General features: G+C 51.6%; 1 protein-coding gene across 1 annotated transcript in view; it reads left to right on the top strand.

Moving 5' to 3' along the window:
- The window catches only part of FSTL4 (follistatin like 4), a 398,358-nt gene that overhangs the window by 118,349 nt on the left and 258,584 nt on the right, over nt 1-21,425 (top strand). The window lies entirely within an intron of this gene.

The raw sequence follows: 21,425 nt of genomic DNA, 5'->3' as shown, positions 1-21,425 counted from the left end.
TGGGTAAGGTCACCCTTCCAATCATTCTCAAATTGAGTTTTAGCCTGAATGGCATCATGCCTTTCCACCAGCCGTCCTAAGAATTGTTACTTAACAAATAAACACAAGGGGTTTACATTTAGATAGCTCTGAGCTGCCGCATTCCCTGGTCTCAATGTATCTTTATGACCACAAGATAAGAAGGAAGCCATCCCCATTTTACAGAAGGGGACCCTGAGGCCCTCATGCTGACATCGGCTGCAGGTGTGGGGCTAGGATTTGAAGTGTCCTGAATGCTGGCACCAGGCTCTTACCCTTGCGTGATGTCGTCCCTTAAGAGACAGTGGACAGTGTTGCCCAGCAGCATGTAGAAAGTGCCTCCGCCAAGTGCACGTAAACCAACGAGGCCTACGAGGTAGAGGAGATGGTCTCTCGGGTCAGGCGAAAGCAGGATGCGAACTTTTAGACGGGCTGTTTTAAACCTTACACAAGAGTATGTTTTCTCTGACACACAGTGGTTCTTATAAATGTAGGAGAGTGTAGTTCTTCTTGCATTATAAGCTCGTGAGTGTCTTCTCTTCCTTCTCGGCTAGAAAGAAAACAGGGATTTTAAGTCTTGCTATTTCTTAAAAAAAAAATGCATCCTATCTAGGTGGTGTTTCTTCTCGTGTCATCTTCAGAGTTCTATGCAAGAGGGCTTTGAGTGAAACGTCCTCCTCACAAAGCTTTCTTCTTGCTCCATTTCAGTGTTCTGCAAAGTGGGGGCTCTGGGATGGTGCTCGCACCACTTTCTGCTGCTGCCTTCCATTTGCTTTGAGGGTCCCTGCCCGGAGGAGGAGAAATTGCCCAGTTTGCTGGGCAGCAGGGACGGTGCTGCACCCAGGGGACAGAGAAGCTGCATGGGCCCGCTTCTGCGCAGAGGCACCTCTGGGGGAGGGGAGACGGGGACAGAGGAGCCCAGTTGGGGGGCCCCCGAAAGGCAGCCGGGGGAGCCAGGGCTTGGAGAAGTGAGGAGTGATGGCGAGAGGCAGAGTGGCGTGGGAGGAAGGGCGCGCAGAAAGAAAATGGGAGTGCGCCTCCCCGCTTGGGGCCCTGGCGGGCGGGCGGCAGGGGTTTGCTGGCGGTGGTGGAAACTACAGACTGCTGCGGAGAGTTGCCAGACCTGCCTGGGGAAGGGCCAAGGAGGCACTGTGTGCGCCACGTAGCGGGACTGATGGCAGGAGCAGATCTGTCTTCAGCCGAGCCCCTGTCTGCCTTGCCCAGAGGCTCCCACCTGCCCCAGACCCCTACTGGTGCCTCCACGCCCCTGCCCCACATGTTCCTTGCTGAACCACAGAAACCACGAGTGAGGGGCTCTATGAAACAGTGGCACCGAAAGCAACAGGCTGGCTGCCGAACTGACCTTGAGCTCCTGGCTGAATAAGGAGGCCAGTCTGAGGCCAGGGTCAGGGTCTGGCGTGTGGTCGAAGAACAGTGGCGGCTGGCTCATCAGGGACTCAAATGGCCTTAGAAGGTCTAGCGTTAGTTACAGGGTCCAATCCAGCCCAGGCAGTGTATCTCAGCCCTTTTGCTGGGGTGGGCGCTGGGCCTGCAGTGTGCACGTGGGTGGGGGGGTGTGTACGTGAACGGCACACTCCTTTGCTGGGTGCTTGTGCTCTCTCTGAAGGCGACTTGTCCCCTCAGTGCCTGTGGGGCTCTGTCCAGTGCCTCCGTGCAGCCCCTATGGACTATCCTCTTGGGGCAGAGGGTGGTCATTCCCAGGGGACACAGAGCCCCCTGCGGGCTTGCTCTGAGCCTCCCTCCTCTTGTCCAATGGCAGCTGACCCTGGTACTGGCTGAGGGATCCCCCAAACCTTTGCCCTTCAAGGGAGGCCTTGGGACCCCCACCCTCGTGCACCCCAACATCTTTCCCTCACCTCCCTGCCCTGCAAGCCATGAGTTGCAATGGGAAAGCCCCCTTGCCCCTGCTCACTCTCGTGTTAGCTGGGGCCCATAGGATCTGTGTTCACCCTTGGATGGAGGGCGAGCCGTGAGGCCCCACTGTGGGTAGTCCCCTTGTTCTCTGACAGGAAGTGATGGGTGCCGACGGGCAAGGCTTGGGGTCTGCCTCTGTGAGTCCTGCAGCTTTCTCTGGAAGCAAGCATTTCTTTCGCTTCTGAAGGGTCTGTGACAAGCAGGGCTGAGCCCAGACTGACCCTTGGGCAGCCCCTACCCTTGCCAGGAATGCTTCCCAGGAGCCCAGTCATCTTCCACAAACCTGATGTCGGCCTCAGTTGCACGTAGCCAGTATTGCTGTGCAGCCCTGAGGCCAGAGCAGTGCCAGCCGGCAGCCTAGGTCTGACTTGGTGTCTTTTGGCATTGCAGTCTGGCTTCCCTGGTTTTTTTCAGGCAAACATGTGCGTGGCATTTTCTTCCCTTTTGCATCAATTAGCATTAGCTTTTAGTGCAGCTGGGGCTGCGTCTGCAGGCAGACATTGCCTGCCTATAGCCCTGCTCATCTTTCTCAGATGTGTTTCTCTGCCCTCTGGAGTCAGCTGCCTTCCCTGCCCCCACTCCTCCTCAGGACACATCCTCCCCCAGCATCCCCGAGTGCCCAGACCCAGTTCTTCTCACCTGCTCTCACAGGTTTGCTGCTGCAGGGGTGCTCTTAGATGACTTCCAGGCCCCGAGTTGGCCCTGCGTTAGGCTGCTGCCTCTGGGACCAGAACTTCTCCTCCTGGCGTTGGGTCAGTTCTGTCACTCCCTCCTGGTAGGGACTGTGTCCCCGTGGTGAGCCTGGATGGTGGCATGGAGCCTGGCCCATTGTGGGCACCCAGTAAACATTGGTTCAGTGAACGGAAGAATAAAATATTCCTTGGAGCTGCGTGGCTACCCACCTGGGATGAGTTCCTTCCACAGGAATGATTGGTAGCTCATGAATGATTAGGATGAGAAGAAAAACCTACAACCCAACCCCCAAGCAGGGGCGAAGCATCTCAAGGCCAGAGAGACTTGGACCACCAGCCCACGGCTTGTGGAGGCATCAGGCACGTGCTTGCTGTCAGAATGTCCTCAGCAACAGCGGGATCCCCAGCCCCGCCCCCCGCCCCCGTGGGCTAGCTCATTAGGCTTATTTGGCCACCAGCTGCTGTGACTCCTCTAGCCTGGACTCTGGAGGTGTCTGGAGTTGCCAGGAGCGTGTCCGTGTCATGGGCTGGCCCATCACCCCTCCTCTGACACACACACATGCAGAGGCCTCCGATGCAGTGTGCATGGCCGGCCGCCCGGCCGAGGGCTGCACTCTTCTTGGAAGTGGTGCTGACAGGTGGGCGCAGACTTCAGGGGGCAGAAATCTCATTTAAAAGTCGAGTTTCTCTTCCCAGGAAAACAGAGACCTCTCATCTGGTGAAGCATTTCTTCAGGGTCATGTGGAAGATCATCCGCCAGCAAAGGTTTAAGCATTAGGTGTGAGAGTCTAAGGGGACTGCAGAGAGGCATCCCGGGGAAAACACAGGGACAGAGGAGTCTGCCTGCAGTGCTCACACAGGGCTCTGTCACCCGCCCGCCGAGAGCCACGGCCGCAGGTAGGCATGAGCTTAACCTTGACTAACGCCAGGCATAGCCAGGGCACAGGGGTGGCTCAGGTCAAATCAGAGGGTGCCTCCCAAAGCAAAACCTTGGTACCTTTGAAAGCTCCATGCTGTTCCAGCAGCTACTGGTAACAATGCCTTTCACCCCTCGTACGGGAAGATGAGCACGTGAGCACTTTGGGTTTAATGAGAAATTCACATAGTAGAAATGGCAAATACTGATACTCGGCTTACTCTGCACCAGACTCAGGTCTAAGGACAATGAGGCTGATACTAGAATCACCATTTGATAGTTGAATACACTGAGGTTCACAGAGAGAAAGTCATTTGCCTAAGGTCATGGGCCAATAGGTGGCAGACCTTAGAAGCAAATTGAGGCAGGTGGCTTTAGCCTCTGTGCCACCCCACTTTCTGCGCGCTCTATGCCCTGGTGTGGGGCATGGGTATGATCCACTGTGTCAACATTCCATGAGATCTGTGGCAGCTTTTCCCTCTTGCTTTATGTGTTAAGTGCTTTCATAAGCACTGTCTCCATTGATCCTCATAGGGAGGGATGGAATAGTGTTACCCTCCTTTTTTTTTAATTGAGTTTTGTATGCAATTTATTTTGTAATTTATTTTTAAACAACTTCATTGATATATAATTCACATACTATAGAATGCATTCATTTTTTTAGTTTATTAGTACATGTGGTTTTTTAGAGTATGTACAGAACCATGCAACTATCACTACCATCTAATTTTAGAAGGTTTCCATCACCCCCAAGAGAGTCCTCCTGCCCATTTACAGGCCTTTCCCACCCTAGTCCAAAGTAACCACAAATTCACTCTCTGTCTGTATAGATCACCTCTTGGGACGCGTCATGTAAATGGGCTGATGTTTCCACTTTTTTTTTTTTTTAAGATTTTATTTATCTGACAGTGAGAGACACAGCGAGAGAGGGAACACAAGCAGGGAGAGTGGGAGAGGGAGAAGCAGGCTTCCCACGGAGCAGGGAGCCCGATGTGGGGCTCGATCCCAGGACCCTGGGATCATGACCTGAGCCGAAGGCAGATGCTTAACGACTGAGCCACCCAGGCGCCCCATGTTTCCACTGTTTACCTATTGTATCATCTTCTTCAGATGGAGCAAGAAACTAGGTCTCAGAAGAGACTCGTGCCCCTGTCATGGTGACATCATCCCTGGAGTCGGACAAGACTCTGGGGCGTGACTGCTGGTTCATTCATTGATCCAGGCACTTAAATAGCTCCTTCTTTGTGCCTGGCACTGGGCTAAGAGGGCCCTGCCATCAGCAAGACACAGCAGCCCCCACTTTCCTGGGACTCCCCTTCTAGTGGGGAAGAGAGCAAGTCAACAAACTTGCAAGAGTGTGAGCTGGTGACGAGTGCTATGAATGGAATAACATAATATGAGAGCATGTAACAAGGCATTCAGCATGTTTTCAGCATTTCTATTTTAAACTCCTCTAGAATTTTTTTTCCCCCCTGGTACTTGAAATGTCTATTTTATGTAAAGGATTATGCAAATAATTTCACTTTACATGGAAAATGTTCACAGATTTGAAAAAGAAGAACTTATTTTTATCTGTGTACTTTGGGGACACACCTGTGGGCTGCCTTGTGTGTGAGGTGTGGCTCTTCTCCACACTTGGTGGGGTCCGTGCGCAATCCGTACCCCCACCACCAGGTTTTCCCACACACCACCCTACCGCCGCCCGCCTGACGAGGCAGCCTCCTCTCTCTAGGCTCTGCAGTCAGGGCCGCTTGGGGGGGCGGGGCTCTACCTGAAACTGCATTAGTGTGTGCGAGCAAATTACCCCGGTTATCTGGCCATGTAGAAAGCTACAGTTTTGCTGTTCATGAAAAATTAAAATCTTGTCCTGATATGATGGAAGGGAACCTATGAGACACCTTGGTTGAACTCAGGCACGTTTATCAGGCAGATGATCAACGACGCATTTTCTTGACTCGGGGGATCAATGGAGAATCTTAAAGAGAACATCACAAAAGAAATTAGGATTAAATTTGCAAGCTTGTAATATTGGGAATGTATTCTAACACTGCAGCAAAGTAAGTCTCTCTCCTGAAAATGCATTATTTATCCCCTGCCTGTTACCACAGTTACAGATGCTCCTTCCTGTGGTTTGAACCCAAGTAGGTTTTAGAAGCAGACCAGAGACAGACGACTTGGAGCTTACCAGTAAAGTTAGAATTTCAGATGAGCAGTCGAGATATTTTTAGAATGTTTGTGTGTACAGCCACATCATAAATCGTGAGGATGAAGGTGGCTGCGTGAGTCTAAATCCAATCGGGGCCACGACGTGGGCTTTCTACAGCATAAATTTTATTAAGGGAAAGAAATTGTGGGATGCATTGTGCAGTTCATTCCCACATATCTTTCATTAGGAAGATCTTGGAGGAAGATCAAGAGTGGTTTGGGGTTCAAGGGGGACCTTCCATGGAAGAACATAATTTGCTGCCTAATGAAACTTGCTCCTACAATCATAGGTACCAAAGTGAGATTCAGAAAGAGAGAATTGTGCCACTGGCGTTAATGGATTGGCTTCTGCCTCAGGTGCCATGGCTGTGGAAGTGACACAGGCCAGACACTGGGGCCGTGTCAGTAACTGAAGCATGAAGTAATATGAAATGTCCCCAATGAGAGGTGTACCTCAGTCCCTGCAAACAGAGTTATCAATTGTCTGGGTGAGTATCTGTCTGAATTCTCTGAAAAACTGGCACTTCTCAGGAACAAAAGGAAAAAAAAAAAGGATTTTGTGGAGTTTTAAAGATAAAGTTTGAAGAAGCTGCTTTCAGAAAAGTTGTCGCCCAAGCCACTTAAATTTCAGCAGGTGGTTCTCTCAGAGAAGAGCAGTGGACAAAACCTTAAAGGGTCAGGTCTGTCGCCCCATTTCTCCCCGAAGAGGGAAATACCGGGAATTGGCTAAGAGCAAAGGTGTGAGAGCCACACAAATCAGTTTGATTCCCAGCTGTGGCGCTCACCAGTTCTGTGACCTTGGGTGAGCCACCTGTGCTCTGCAGCCTGTCTCCTCCCCTCCAAGGAGGGTGACATCAGAATCCCTTGAGTCCACAGGTTTGCTGGGAGGTTTCAAGGAGAGTTTGCGAATCACGGAGCAGAGTAACCAGCATAAAGTCAATGCCCAACATGATGGCAATCTATTGGGAAGACATGGAAGGGATGAAAGTTGTTAGAATAGCAGAAAGAGTAAGGGGGAAAGGGTAAAACTGTTGATTATTATGGGAAATTTGACTCCCTCCCCTGACAAGTCAGAGCAATATTCTTATAGACCAACTAAGCTACTGGCAGATTTGAGGAATGTGTTTAACACTCTCCCTCCCTCCCTTCCTTTCTTCCTTCTTAGATTCCTTTTTTCTAAGCTACAATTACTGTGTCATCTGGACAGGTATTTTAACTCAAACTTTCCCCACATAAATGCCTGCATATCATTGGTATTAGTCTGTTGGCTCTTTGAGCCGAATGGTGATGGCAGAACACACAGAAGTCTTCAATAACGAAATGATTTACTAAGCACCTACTATGTGCCAGGCACAGCCCCAGGTGTTAGAACCTTTCGCTAAAGAGGTCAAGGTCATCGATGTAACCTTCTGGATGGTCAGTTGGGTTTATGCTCATCTACTGGAAGGATACCATGATGCTAGCCAGGGGCTGAGTGTCCCTGACTCAGGCTTAGCTTGGGCCCTGACCTCATCCAGTGATTGCCTGGGATTCACACTGTGTCCTGAGAAGGAACTTACAAATCAGTTTCCCGATGATATTTATAATAAATGTATGTAAATCTAAAGGTTGCTTCGTGGGTGTCCCACCGACATGGGATCAGGGAAGTCCGCTCTCCACAGAAAGGACAACCCCTGGCTCCTGAACAGAGGAAATTGATGGGGTGGCGAAAGAGGGCTCCAGAGAACATTAGGAAACATCCATAGGATATCCATTGGTGAACAGGGCAAATCTGACATCCGATGCACTTTTCTTCTGAGCGAGAGTTTACCACAGAGGCTGGGCTATAAAATTTTCACAGAATCATTTTCTCCACCACAACTCTCTAGCTAGCTTTCCTATCACTCATGAATATTTATGCCTTGTCTGCTTAAAATGCTTGGAGGGGGGAAAAAAACTGTTCTCAGTCTCAAATTTTTCTGAGAGGTATAAAAGGATTGGTATAAGATAGGAACAATGTATTGCTAAACCAAGTGCTTAGACCAATATTCATTTAAAACCCACGTCTGCTTTGTATTGACACCAAATTATAATAAGGTCTGCACCAGATAAGGAAATTTCCGGGCTATAGCATGGTGCCCAAGATGTATCAGTCACTGGCTATCTGCTTCCTTTATCCTTTTGTGAGAGAGCTTAACACAATTTACTTGAAGCTAAGTGGCCAAGCTTCAGAGGGTTTTGGAGACGGATTCCGTTGGGTTCTGGTCCTCACGAAGATACCTGTCTCGGTGCTGTGCACTTTGCTTTCGCCCAGGAGCCTGTCCTTTCCCGCCTTCTTGCCGACCTCATGTACCTCCCCTGCTTCGACTCGTGTACTCTTCTTTCAACCTCCTTCTTGATCCCTGAACTTGGCTTCTGCCTCCCCACGCTGCACCCTCCTGCCACCTGGGCCCCCGACTCTTCTTGAGGGTGGATATGGAAAGGGCTTTCTGCCGCTCTGAGTTCCTCGAAAGCAGGAACTCTCACATGCATGCGCAGATTCATTCTCAGGCAAATTGTTGAAGTGGGGGGGAGGGGGTTGATTATGCAGACCACTCCAAATTCAATCTCCTGCTTTATGTTATCGCTGGAGCCCGTGATGGAAGCACCCGGCTGATAATTCAGACGTGCCTATTACTTATTCTTTATCTAGAGGAAATAAAGAGAAACAATTACCTTGGTGTGACATTCGGCCATCTCTACAAAGCTACCTGCACCTGAGACTTTGCCAGCAGCAGAAATAACGAGTTAAATGTTAAATATTTCATAGAGAAGAGAGGAGCTGGGCTATTGAAAATAAATTTAAAAGACCTTCATGTATTCTGGTCATATATCCTGGGCATAAAACTTCACGAGAGATAAACTGGTTTTCTGACGGGAGGGTTGTGGCCGGGGAAGGGGTGAGGCCCGGGGAGGGAGCCTCGAAAAGTAGCCCTGAAAAAGCCCACACAGCCTCCCGGCACCAGATCGAGGGAACTGCACACGCAAGCGTGTTTGAAATGACTGAAGGTGGACTATTACTGCAGAGCTTTTTCAATAATGAATTTCAAATTATAAAGGAAGTTTTGTTGCATGCTTTTCTCTTCCATCTGTTGGTCAACTGGGAAAACCGATGCAGTTGTTGTCTAGACGGAGCGGACTTCTCAGAAGTTAAGCCTGATGTTCCTCTTCACTAAGAACACTCCAGTCCCTCCCCAACGTCAAGGTCTGCCAAAGCCAGGTCCTGGGAGCGGCCTGGGCTGGACTGGAGGGTCAGAGTCTCCCAGAGACACACAAGCATTCCCTCCCGGTTTCTCCTCCTCACGGACCGGTTCTGGGAACTAAGTATGAGGATGATTTAGGACCCTGGAATAACTTAGAACTTGGCTGCCCAGGAGACCCTGGGAGGCTGATTTCCTCCCATAGGTGGTGGGAGTGAGTCCCAGCAATTAAAATTACGGGACTCGTTCAGTGAGACACTTACCCATCAGAACTATAAAGGAATTGCTGTTTGTTTATTGCCCTTACAGGAAGCTGCTAAGACAGAGGAAAGATAATTTAAGAATAATCATTGGAGTGCCAGCCCTTTCCACTGACCCTGGCATTCAGTTTTCTCTCATTGCATCAGCCATTCTTGGCAATTAAGTGCACTTTCCTTATTAATGCCAGGGTAGGGAAGCAGAAAACGAAGGCCCTTCTTCGTAAATACCTGCTTAATGTTGCACTGCCTGCCTCTCAGTCATGAAAGCCGTGGAGGTTTGCTCATACCTGGGCACAGAATGCCCTTGAGGACGGCCGCAGAATAGAATGATTAACTCAGATAAGCAAATCCTGGCAATTTCTGCTGGCCCATGGGCCTCCCGGATATGGGTGGAGCTCCGCACACACCTCCTCTGGGAGCTAGAGTAGAAAGGGCCTGCCCCCCGGAGAGTCTGAGCCTGCCTGCAGAGGTGCCCCTTTCTCTAGCTGAGCCCTGAGCACCTGCTACTTCTCAGCAAATGCCGGCTCCCTCCCTGCCTTCGCCCTTTCTCCCCAAGCATGTGCGTGGAGCTGCTGGCCACGGTGCGGGGCCAAAAGGAGGGGCACAGAGACGTTGTGTGGATGTTTGTGGGTCCCATTCCCTAGTGATTAGGTAGCACCTGTGTGCAAAATGCCACCCTAGATGCTGCACACCCCCCCCCACAGGTCTCAGTTTCCAGGTGTAATATGTAGCACTGAAGAAGGGGCCTAGCGCCCTTTCAGCCTCAGTGAACCTAGACCAAGAAGAAGGTTTAGCAGCAAGAACGGAGCTGAGGGTAAGCCAAGAGCCTGTTCTCTTGTTCATGTCACCTCTGTGGCGAGATTTCTCTGGGAATTCTCACTCAGTTATTACTTCTCCCCAAAGTCCCAAATGTGGAAGGCACCTCTACCGAAGCATATCGAGGTAGTGACATTGGCCTGGAGGCAGAGGACTGGCTCAGGCTGCCAAAGATGGCCTTTCCCCAAGCAGGACTGGTCAGTCCCGACCTGTGACTCACAGAGGCCCTAGGAGGGACACATCGCACCCCACCAGGCGCCACTTTGTCCTGTCCTGACTGACAGGCCGAGCAGCGCCCTGTGTCGAGCACTCTGCAGACCAGGGGGTGTGGCGCTGCAAACCGCCACGAGGCTGACATGCTGTGACACGTCACCCCTACAAAGCACACCATCGATTTCTTTTCTTCCTTTCCAATCAGAGCCTCCCCAGTGGCATCCGAAAACTATAGGAACAGAGCCCTAGGTGAGAACACAGAGGACAGGCAAGGTTTTCTGCTCTGGAGAGGAAATCGACCACCGCCCATCCTGGGAGGAAATGTGTCCAAAGAAAGGGGCAGGGGAAGACTTGTCAGAACTGGAACTGGATGATACACTCGGCCAAGTGACAAGAGCCTCTGCTGAGAAAGCGGGGGTGTCGGGCAGAAGCTCCGCCTGCCACAGCTTGTTGGTGGCGAATGCAGGCAGGGCAAGCGGTCTGAGGGATGGGGTACAGAGCGGTGGGAGGACAGGAGCTGTGGCCGTCTTCCTCCGGTCCTTCTACAACCCGAGGGGCCAGGGGAAGTACCACATGCCTGCGCCCGTTCCGGTGGATTCGCCCTGAAGCCTGGGGCTGGACTCCCTGGCCAAGATGTGTCCCCACCAGGCCAGCATCTGGAGGGCCTCCCCTCATTGGTCTGTAGGCCGATGCTAAAAATGGAAGACAAATACATGATTTCTCCATCAGTACAACCCCAGAGAGTCACATCATGTGCAGGTGTTTCATTTTGTTCTTTGTGGCATCCAGCACATTGACTCTTGGGTCACTCAGTGAAGACCTTGTTCTGCCATCGGGTTCAGAGAGAGTCCGCCTTTTTACCCTCCAGGTGTTACCTCTCACATACCATCGTGTTCGTTCGTATTCTCTCCGTTATCCTAAGTTTGGTGGGGTTTGGTTTTTTTTGCCCAGAGTTCTCTTTTCTGGAGCCTTTCTTTCCTGCTCCCGAGTAGAATGTTCTTTTAGGTTGTACCACTCTTTCCAGGATATTCTGACTTTTCCATTCTTGGCTCACGCTTTCCTTTTGCTGGAGTGCACTCTATGTAATTTCCTAAGAAAGCGTGTACAGGAGTCTGACTTTCTGTTTCTCACGTGTCTGAAAATGCTTTTGCTCTTTCTTCCTACTTGACAGATTGGCTGGATCTAGAATTCCCACCTGGAGATGTTTCCCTTTAATAGTCAGGGTGGGGTAGCTGAGTATCAGTGGCATGACAGGGTTGATTTGCACTCGCATGGCAGCCATGCATTCCTCTGTAATACTGGGATATGGAGCTTCTCTGCTTTGCACAATAACTCAAGGGCCTATGTAGACTTCCTTTGTACTGTGGCATCCAAGGTCATTGTGGCTAAGGTGAGAGAGAGAGAGAGAGAGAGAGTATGGAGAAGGCCCACCGGCTCTTAAGTGGCCCAGCCCAGAAGTGATAGACAGTTCTACTCATGCCTTCTCTGTGAGAGCTGGTCAGATGGCCCCATCCAGATGCCAGGCACTGGGAAGTGTGGTGTGTGTGCAGGAAAGGAAAACCATATCCTCATAATCTTTTTTTTTTTTTTAAGATTTTATTATTTGTCAGACAGAAAGATTGAGAGAACCCACAAGCAGGGAGAGTGGGAGGCAGAGGGAGAAGGAGACTCCCTGCTGAGCAAGGAGCCTGATGCAGGACTCAATCCCAGGAGCCTGGGACTACGACAGGCAAATGCTTAACCGAATGAGCCACCCAGGTGCCCCAGACATCCTCATACTGTTAAAGGCATCATCTTCAAGTAAGTAGTGTCTCTGATAAAAGGCCAATGCTAGAGTGATTTTCGTTCCTGTGTATGACCCACTTTAATCCATCTGGAAGCTGTTGGGATCCTCTCTTTATCTCCTTTAGGGTCCATGAGGACAGAGACTGTTTCACGGTTGTGTAGCTCCCGTGTCTCTGTAACAGGGCTGGGGTTAGGCGGAAGCATGCAGGCCTTTGCCTGCCACCCCAAAAACTCAGCAATCACGATCAATGATATTTTAATGCAATATTTTACAAAATAAAAGGTATTATAAAAATCTATGATGAACAAAATAATATCCTTGGTATTATGAAATTTTGCAATGATATGTCTGGCTTTGGGACATCTTCTCTGGGCTCTTCAACCTAAAGATATATCTCCTCCTCAAATAAAAGCAAATATAACCTCTCTGATTCTTTCTTTCACAATTCCCTCTTTCCAGTTTTTCTCTCCTGTCTTTCTAGAGGTCTTAATTTGATATGTAACTTCCTGGATCAATAGCCTCTGTCTCACCTTTTCTCTCAAAGTTCCTGTGTCTATATATTTTATTCTGGAAAATTCTCTTGGCTTTGTCATCCACCCTGAGTATCAACCTTTTTATTCCAAGAATCGTGCTTTTAATTTCCAAGCGTGCTTTCTCATTCCCCAATTTCTAGAAGTAACATCTTGTTGAAACTGAGGATATTAGTAATTTTTGGTTTCCTGTTTGCTTTTTGCTTTTACTTTTCTTTGGTCCTATGGATTATAGTTGTATGTGGTTTTCTTTCACTACCCGTTTTTGTTTATCCATTTCCCATTTGCAGTCTTGCTGTATTTTATGTTGCGGGTCTGGTGATTCTTGGTGGACCATTCGAAGGTGAGAGTGAAGGACAGTGGTACAAATGTTGGCCGGAGGTGCTTGTTCTGGGACAGGGCTTGCCAGCCAGCAGCTTCTACTTCAACATGAGCAGCCTGGGAGCTGGATGTTGTGCCAGAGAGCCCCTCTGTGCCAGGGTAAGGGGGGTACACGGGCACCCACATCAACCGCCATGGTTTTCCTTGGGCACTTTATCCCATTTCTTGAGAGAAGGACCCACTGAGCATTTTCTGCCTGAGGGAGTTTTCCATCCTCCGATCTTTGGTTTTACTGTCCCCATCTCCTCCATGCCTCTGGGGGAGGTATCCTTCAGCTGTCGCCTCTTGCGCACCCATTCTAGGCTGTGGGTTGAGGTGTCCTTTGTCCTGTCCACCGGTGAGTGTCCTTCAGAAATGCCTTTAAATCCCTTGCTCATGGAGGGTTCCTCTTCCTTTCTCTTCATTTCTGTGATTTAGTCTTTTAAGGTCATTTTCCTTGAGGCTCAGGAGGAGAAGGAAATGAAGGCATGCACCTTCGCTGTCATTCCGAGTCATCCTGTTTTGTTTCTTATCTGTTTGGAAGATATGGTCTCCTGGTATTATCCCTGGGCATTTCAAGCTTAACATGCCCAAAGCAGAGCCATTCTATCCCCTTTGCCAGCCCCCAGAAGTCTCTGCGTCTCCCTCAGTCATCCCCACTTTCGGAAATAGCACTAAAATCCGCCCACTTGCTTCATTTGGAAAACTGAGTCATCTGTATGTCATCTCTCCCTTGCCCACCCCTAGGATCAAGTCCACTTGGCTTGACCTGCTCTATTTGTGTCTCAGATCTGTCCACATCTCCGCCCTCACTACCACCAGCCTAGACACGCTGTCCCCATCCGTCCTGAAAGACTAACCCCCCCCCAACGATCCCCCATAACGAATCTTCCCGTGGCAGAGCAGTGGACCTAATAGCTAATTCTCTCTCCTCTCCCCCAAGGCCTTTTCAGTGAAATCCAAACCCCAGGTCATCCTGCCCTGTGGGTGGCTGTGTTTCCCCTCCTAAGCTGTAAGATCCGAGAAGTGAGGTTGATCCTAGCCAGCCTACCCACTGATAGCCCTGGGGTGGACATGGCAGCTCAGGAGCCGACGAGGGGAGTGTGGCCAAAATCTCGGGGCTGGGGCGGGGATGGGGACGTGGGGCCTGGGGCGAGGCGGACCGACTAGATCACCGAGTCGCTGAGCCGGGTGTTGCTGTTCAGGTGCCCGTGTGGCGGGAGCTGCAGTGGGCAGCGATCCCCCGGCTCGGGCCCCTCAGCCCGTCTGAGAAGCCACAGGTGTGCCTGCACGAGAAGGGAGGTGATGGGACCACGTTCCCCCTCGTCCATCCCCGACTCCTACTGCTTATCTGACCCTCACACCTCGTGCTGCTTATCACCTGACTCGGGAGTGAACCCAAATGCCAGCAGCCGCCCACTGAGTCCAGATGGTCATTCCCGGCCGTCCTGGTCTCCTGGGCCCTGGGCTCAGGTCTCGCTGCACAGGATGGAGTCACCTGCCATCTGTGAGTGCCACCCTGGGCGGTCACACCCCCTTGGCACTGAGACAAGGCCTGCTGGAGGTAGCATGCCCGCTAGGTGGGCCGTCACTCCTGGCTCACCCTCGGTGGGAAGGAACCGTCTTTGATTTCCATCTTCCTGGCCAGAGGCGCCGCTGAGGGGCTGCCGAGTGAGGGGCCTGGCCCCCGGCACACCTTTCTCTCGCCGAGACAGTGTTCGTGACAGGACAGACAGATCGCTCCATAAATGATGAACCTGGAAGGAATCTGCCAGGCGCCTGCTGTGCAGTGCAGAGGCTGTTCCCTGTGAGTACCCCATTCTGAAGGCCATTAGTCTAATTGCTTTTGTTATTTCAAAAAACAAATTAAACCACCCGAGTGTCTCGAGGCAGAAAAACGCCTGCAATGTATAAGAAACGTTTCAGGAGCGTTTAGTTTAGTTCACAGCCGGCAGGGTCGAGCAAACATCCAAAAAGCAGGCCTACGGGGTGCATAAGGGACGGGGCACTCCAGAGATGCGATCTTCTTGAGGTGAGCAGCAGGCCCCGTGGGAACCGGAGTTGGGGCAGGACTCTGCTTCTGGTCCCCACTTTTGAGCGTACTCGGGGTCCTGCCGAAGCCTGAGGCCCACCCTAGACTCCTGGGCCCCTGCGGGCAGGGTGTGTGGGTGTTCTGTCCTCCCGCTCCTTCCCTCCAAAGCCAGGCGTGGCCAGGATCAGTAGAGCAGCCACCAGCTGAGCGCCCCATCTCCCTCCCAGCTGCCCTCCTCACAGCCGATCCCGCGAGCTACCTGAAACACCAGTAGCACGCGTAACACAAATTCAATCCCAGTCTGCTACTTTAAACAACTTTTTGACTTCCTGTAAACTAGCAGACAAACCTTAGCCCCAGGGAGCTAGAGAGCCAGGCTCCACAGCAGGCCCCGCCTACCTACCACGCAGACCTCAGAAAACCTAGTTTCCTCATGCTTTCGCTGTGTGCTTCGTGCCTTTGTCCCAGTGGAGTGTGGTGCACACGCGCGCACACACACACACGCCCTCTGACCCTAGACTGCTGCCCACTCCTCAGCCTTCCGGCCAGCCCTCCTGGCCGTATGAAGCCTTCCCTGTCATGGTGGGAAGATTTGGGTACTTCCTCCTTTGTGTGTCGTAGGCCTGGGATTTCTCTCCGTTTTATGCTCTGTTGTATTCATTTGTCTCTCTGTTGCCCTCACCTGACAGAGGAGGGGCCTTGCCTTATTCATTGTATGCTCCCAGCCCAGGGCAGAGGGTCTGTCACTCAAAGAGAATGCAGTACCTGTTGGATAGATAACTGGATAGATGGGTCCATGGATGGCCACGGAATGAATGAGGAGCCCTGAAGACTGGTAAATGCTCTTCTACCAAGCAATCCTTCCACCTGAACTCTGCCCCAGTCAGGAGCTTCCCCCGCGGAAGAGAGACAGATGGAGTGATTCAGTTTGGGGCTCTCTTCTCTCCCCTGCACCACCCTTTCCTCTGTGGGAAGCAGAACGTGGTGAGCACCTCATTCAAAGAGTAGGTGAGCATCTTGATGACAGAGGCCTCATCCTATTTCCTTTGACTCAGAACCCAGTGAGGTCCACGAGTCAGCCTTTCTCCTGCTGCCCGCCTAGAACAAGGGCGAACCCCAACTCGGCCTCTCCCTCAGGGGCCGGATCCTGGTCGGCGTAGGGATGGAAGTCGGGTCTCTTGAAAAGCTGGCCGCCCCCTTCTGTGTCCCCACAGGAAGATTCTAAAACCCAGAGACATCCATCTATTTAAAGTGTTCCTTGATGATGTGTTGAAAACATAGAGGAGGCGTCGCCGGGAGTTCTGTTCTGTTCCAGGGCTCACGTGGCTCTCAGATCTGCAGCACAGACCACCTGCACCAGAATTACTGGGAACATTCCTTGAAAATCAGTGTCTGGGGCCTCAGCCCAGTCCTGCTGAATCAGAATCTCTGGGATGGGGTCCAGGATGGGTATTTTAAACTAGCATCCCTGGCGATTCTTAGGCAAGGGAAGGTTCAGGCTCTTGCCTGAGAGATTCCAGAGCTAGCTGGAGAAGCATTTCAAAGGACAGAAATTCCATACGTCCTCCTTTCTGTCCGAGTGCCAGCCCGGGCCTCTTGGAAACCCATCCAGCAGGCTGAGCGGCCTCAGCCCCTTCTCTTTGATGTACTTCTCCTGCCTCCGCAGAGGCACATCCTGCTTCCCACATTCTCACAACTACCTTGCGTTTTCAACCATCAGTATTAATTACTTGGAAACCTAGTATCCTGGTTAGATTTATGTTAGTCATGCTTGCTTGCGTGCCGCTTTATCAGACTCACCGTGAAGGCTCTTTTCTTCCCACCTTCAGCAGACCTGAGGTCGGCTAATTCGGGTGTACACGGCCGCTCTCACCTGGTCCGGCCTGTTTCTCGGGACCCACGCTGAGGCCGGCTGGGGGTGACACGCCTCCTCAGCGGCAGGGGACACCGTCACCAACCCTGCCAGGCCAGACCCCCGTGCTCCCCTCCATGAGGTGGGCCGGTGGGTGCGACTCACCGCCCCCTTCTCCCAGCAGCGAGGGACCGGTTCTGTGTCCTGTGCGCCTGGGAACTCAGACTCTCTGCTCTCTCTGCTAGGCTGCCTTTCCTTTCAATCCGCCACTGTGGGCTCAGCACTCTGCTGGGGGCTTCACAGGACATGTGACGTGGGGCCTCCCCTCAGAAAGCTCACTCCCTATTTGGGGAAAATGCAACACACAGGAAGTAACAGCAAGTAAATCAAAACAACACGGGGGCGGGGCAGGAGGCATCCCCATTTGTGTGGAATAGTCATATGGCCTCAAGAAGAAGCTCAGGAGACAACTGTGGGCTAAGCCAGGTAGGAAGGGCTTTCAGAAGCAATCAGCACTTGAGCCAGACTTTGAAGGGCAGGAAGTGGGATGGATGCCTCCGCTGGAGGTCATGACAGGCCAAGGAGGTAATCAGCGTGGCATGGGCAGAAGCCAGGGGAGGTCAACGTGGGGACACCTCTCTCTCAGGGACCAGCAGTGAGAGGCCAGTGTGCCCTGTGGGCAAATGATCATTTCTCCCAGTGGAACAGAAATGCTAGAAGTGTGGTTTGGTACCCAGACTACCCAAATTAAGGCAGGTCATAGAAAGGTTTGATTTAGATTACTAGTTCACTCAGCTCTGTTTTATAGAAAAAGCATAAAGTGTGAGAAAATGGCCTCCTCTTTCACATAACCTTTGAGAATTTCCCCATCACACTTTGCAGTCAGATTAACCCTTTCCCCAGCTCCTGGCCGTGGAGCCACCGTCCCCTGCCTCCCTACATGGAAGCTTCTCTTCCTCTTTCACGGCTGGTCTGCGCGTGGCTGATCCTCCACTGTGGGGGCTGCTGGCCCAGGGAAGGGCAGGGAGAGTCCCCGGGGCCGCAGACACAGCCGTGAAATGCACTTGCCCTTGCAGACTGCTCTCTTGTAAAACCAATACATGTTTTTTCTCTTCCGTGAAAGAGAGAGCAACCTCCTTTGAACAACTTGAACTTTTTAAGCCTGGATTATTGTTTCGTTTAGGGTATTTGGTGGTGGGGGGCAGGGGGGTTGGGACTGGTCTTTCTCATTGTATAACCCGGAAAACCTGCGTATAGAACCACCAAAGCAGAATGGCTTTGCCACTGGAGACACGTAGCTGCCTTTAAGTCAGTCACCTGCACTCTTCTGGGGCCTCCACCATCGTCCCTGGTGTGAGAGACTCGTGCTCACAGCAGAGGCAGGCTCCGTGCGGTGGGTACTTTGTGGGGAGACAGAGGGGTGCTACTCTAGCGCCCAGAAGCAGAATGTCTTGGGAGGACATCTGGGAGGCCTTGGAGTCACGAGGCAGCTGCCATGTGTCAGTGAACACGCGCTGCAGGGACAGTGACTGTCCTGTCCGGGGGAAGCGGGACCTGAATTCAGAGCAATGAACCGATGCAGACCTGGTGAAATCTGGGGTGCACGAAGGCTTGGGGCAGCCCTGCAGCAAGTGGGCAATGTAGGTAAAGAAGTCAGCCCTTACCTACCGACCCTCACCTACGTTTTCTGGTCCTTTCTGACTTCTTCCCTGCCTTCAGGTGCTCAATATCTTGACTGATAAAATTAGTCATGCGTGCGGTCATTTATATTCATTCTGTCTCTCATCTCGTCAGGAGAGGGCATCCGCCATCTATACCTCAGTGCCTATAAAGTCAAACACCTCGAGATGGGATATGTGTACTTTAAACCTTAATCCTCCATGTGGGGGAAAGGTCTGTCCCCTGTGGATGTAAAGATTTTAGGGGCTCCTGGGTGGCTCAGTCGTTAAGCGTCTGCCTTCGGATGATCCCGGGGTCCTGGGATCGAGCCCCGCGTCGGGCTCCCTGCTCGGCAGAGAGCCTGCTTCTCCCACTCCCTCTGCTTGTGTTCCCTCTCTCGCTGTGTCTCTCTCTGTCAAATAAATAAAATCTTAAAAAAAAAAAAAAAAAAGATTTTGTACCAGGAGGTTGAGGAGCCAAGGACGAGATGAGAGAGGAGAGAGGGCTTTGGGTAACAGACCTTTTCCCCTCCTTCACTGCCCGGGCCTGAACCATCAGAAAGAAAAACAAAGCATGAATGCTGAGGAGGAATGAATGGCCAGTGTTAAGGAATAATTATTCTAACGCTTGTTAAAAATGGCAAGGAAGATTTTATTTAAGATTATTGCAATGGGGGAGAGAGATGGAACTCAGCCCCAAATCAAGAGAGACAAGAAGGGACTGATTTATAGCTAGCAGGCAGAGTGAGGGGGAGGGTGGAGATTGCTGAGGGAAACTTGGTTAGGTTTCAAGGGTACGGAGAAAGAGGAGCTTGATTAAATGTCAGGGGAGGAGGAAGAGAAGCTTGACAGAATATCAGGAATGGGGGGGATTCTGGAAAGACTGGCTTAGTAGGATTCTTTGCTGTGACTGGGCTCAGCCAGGCCAAGGCCTAGGGGAGAAGAGAGCTCAAAGGAACTTGACTAAAACTGGGGCATGCCTTTGTCACCAGATGTTCCCATGCTGGAGAGTGACCCAGAAGGCCTAGCGCATTGTGGCTAAGGATGCCAGAATGGCCGCTGGCTGTTGTGATTTCTTACAGGTGCCCCATGCATAGGAAATCCAGTTTAATTCCCAAGGCCTTGACTAAAACTGGGGCATGCCTTTGTCACCAGATGTTCCCATGCTGGAGAGTGACCCAGAAGGCCTGAGTGACCCAGAAGGCCTAGCGCATTGTGGCTAAGGATGCCAGAATGGCCTCTGGCTGTTGTGATTTCTTACAGGTGCCCCATGCATAGGAAAATCCAGTTTAATTCCCAAGGCCTTGACTAAAACTGGGGCATGCCTTTGTCACCAGATGTTCCCATGCTGGAGAGTGACCCAGAAGGCCTAGCGCATTGTGGCTAAGGATGCCAGAATGGCCGCTGGCTGTTGTGATTTCTTACAGGTGCCCCATGCATAGGAAAATCCAGTTTAATTCCCAAGGCCTAGAACACACTCCACGTGGTGTTCCTCAGCCAGGCTTTGGAAACAAGTCAAGACCAGACCCTGTGTACTTGTGAGCTCCAGGTGAGCAAAGCGTCACTGGAGCATGTCTCTCATCCCCGGGGACTCAGGGCTTTGCCCAGGGACAGCCCAGCAACTGGGTTTCTTGTCAGGTCATCTGCTCTCTCAGGTTACAAAAGGCCCCAATCAGACTGGCTCAAACGGTAGGGCAAGCTATTTTCCTATTCCGTGTGAAGTCCTTGGGTAGGGCAGCCCCAGCCTCAGACGAGCGATGATGTCATCAAGGACCAGGCTCATGACCCTGCCATCCTCTGCGGGCTGGCTCTGCCCTCTGTCTGACCCCCTGCAGGAGTCACACAGAGACAAAACAACACCCAGGGGAAGGAAAGACTCTCTCTTCTTCACATTTCTTCAGTGCCCAAAAGACTGCTCCTTGTACTCATTGGCCAGAGTGGGATGTGCACCCCTTTCCAAACCAATCACTGACATGGCAACGGATTTTGGGGGTGTCCTTCCTCTTTTGGGGGAAGGGAAGTTACAGGGTCCATGGAGGTGCATGGGAGTCTGAGCCACAGCATGGAGTGTTACAGTTTAGAAGATGAGTAAGGTGTGTTCTACATCTTGGAGTGAGTGAGAGAGAGAAAAAGAGTCATGGCCCCAGTGGGGTGCAGAGCTTGGCTGTATTTCTTAGGGAACCTCCGCGGTGGTGGAGGGAAGGGAGTACCGAGGTCCCAGGCCTTGCCTCTTGGGGTTTGTGTGTACTAGGCCTGGGGGTGAGCACCCGCTGAGCCCCTTGCCTGGCCAGCTTGTTCTTTGAGGTTCCGTCTGCTGTCAGAGCCTCCCGGGAAGGAGGGGATGTCGTCGAAGCAGATGCCACTGGCTGGCTGCCCCCAGGGAGGATGTGGCTGGCCAGGAGGAGCTACGTCTGTGTTTCTGCAGGCCCACGGCCTCCTTGGTGGATGACGTCTGTGAATGACTCAGGATGAGGCCAGATGGTTTGTGCAAGTGGATGGCCCCCTTATTGCCTGCATCCCCATTTCCTTCTCGCATGGTGGCTGGTGGAGGGGCTTATGCACTTGGCGGGCTCTTCGTCCAAGTCTGCACAGGCCTGGCGCTTGTCTTATCAGAGCTCGGAGCTGGAGGCTTCTCAAGTATGGTCATGGGAATGTATGATTATTTTCTTATTTGAACATCCTAGGTCATTTGACCTTTTCTTTTTAAATGTGTTGGGGGGGCAGTGGAGATCTCAAATGAAGAAAATTTATGAGATTTATTGCTCAGGCTGATCAAATGGCATAAGTCATCTAAATAGTATAAAATGCCTAGATATGAATAGCTTAATAGCAAATAGGATTGAGCACCCAACCCTTCTCCAAGGGCCCTGGTGCGAAATCCATGAACCCCCCAGACTTGTCTGCTCAGGAACCAGCAGGCTCCACAGCCAGTAG

The sequence above is a fragment of the Eumetopias jubatus genome, unplaced genomic scaffold, assembly GCF_037043125.1.
Source record: "Eumetopias jubatus isolate StellerSeaLion01/CBP00866 unplaced genomic scaffold, mEumJub1_p1.0 scaffold_5, whole genome shotgun sequence".
Classification (NCBI taxonomy): domain Eukaryota; kingdom Metazoa; phylum Chordata; class Mammalia; order Carnivora; family Otariidae; genus Eumetopias; species Eumetopias jubatus.
Note: the sequence above shows the minus strand (reverse complement) of the source record. Positions and strands in the feature narration are given on the sequence as shown.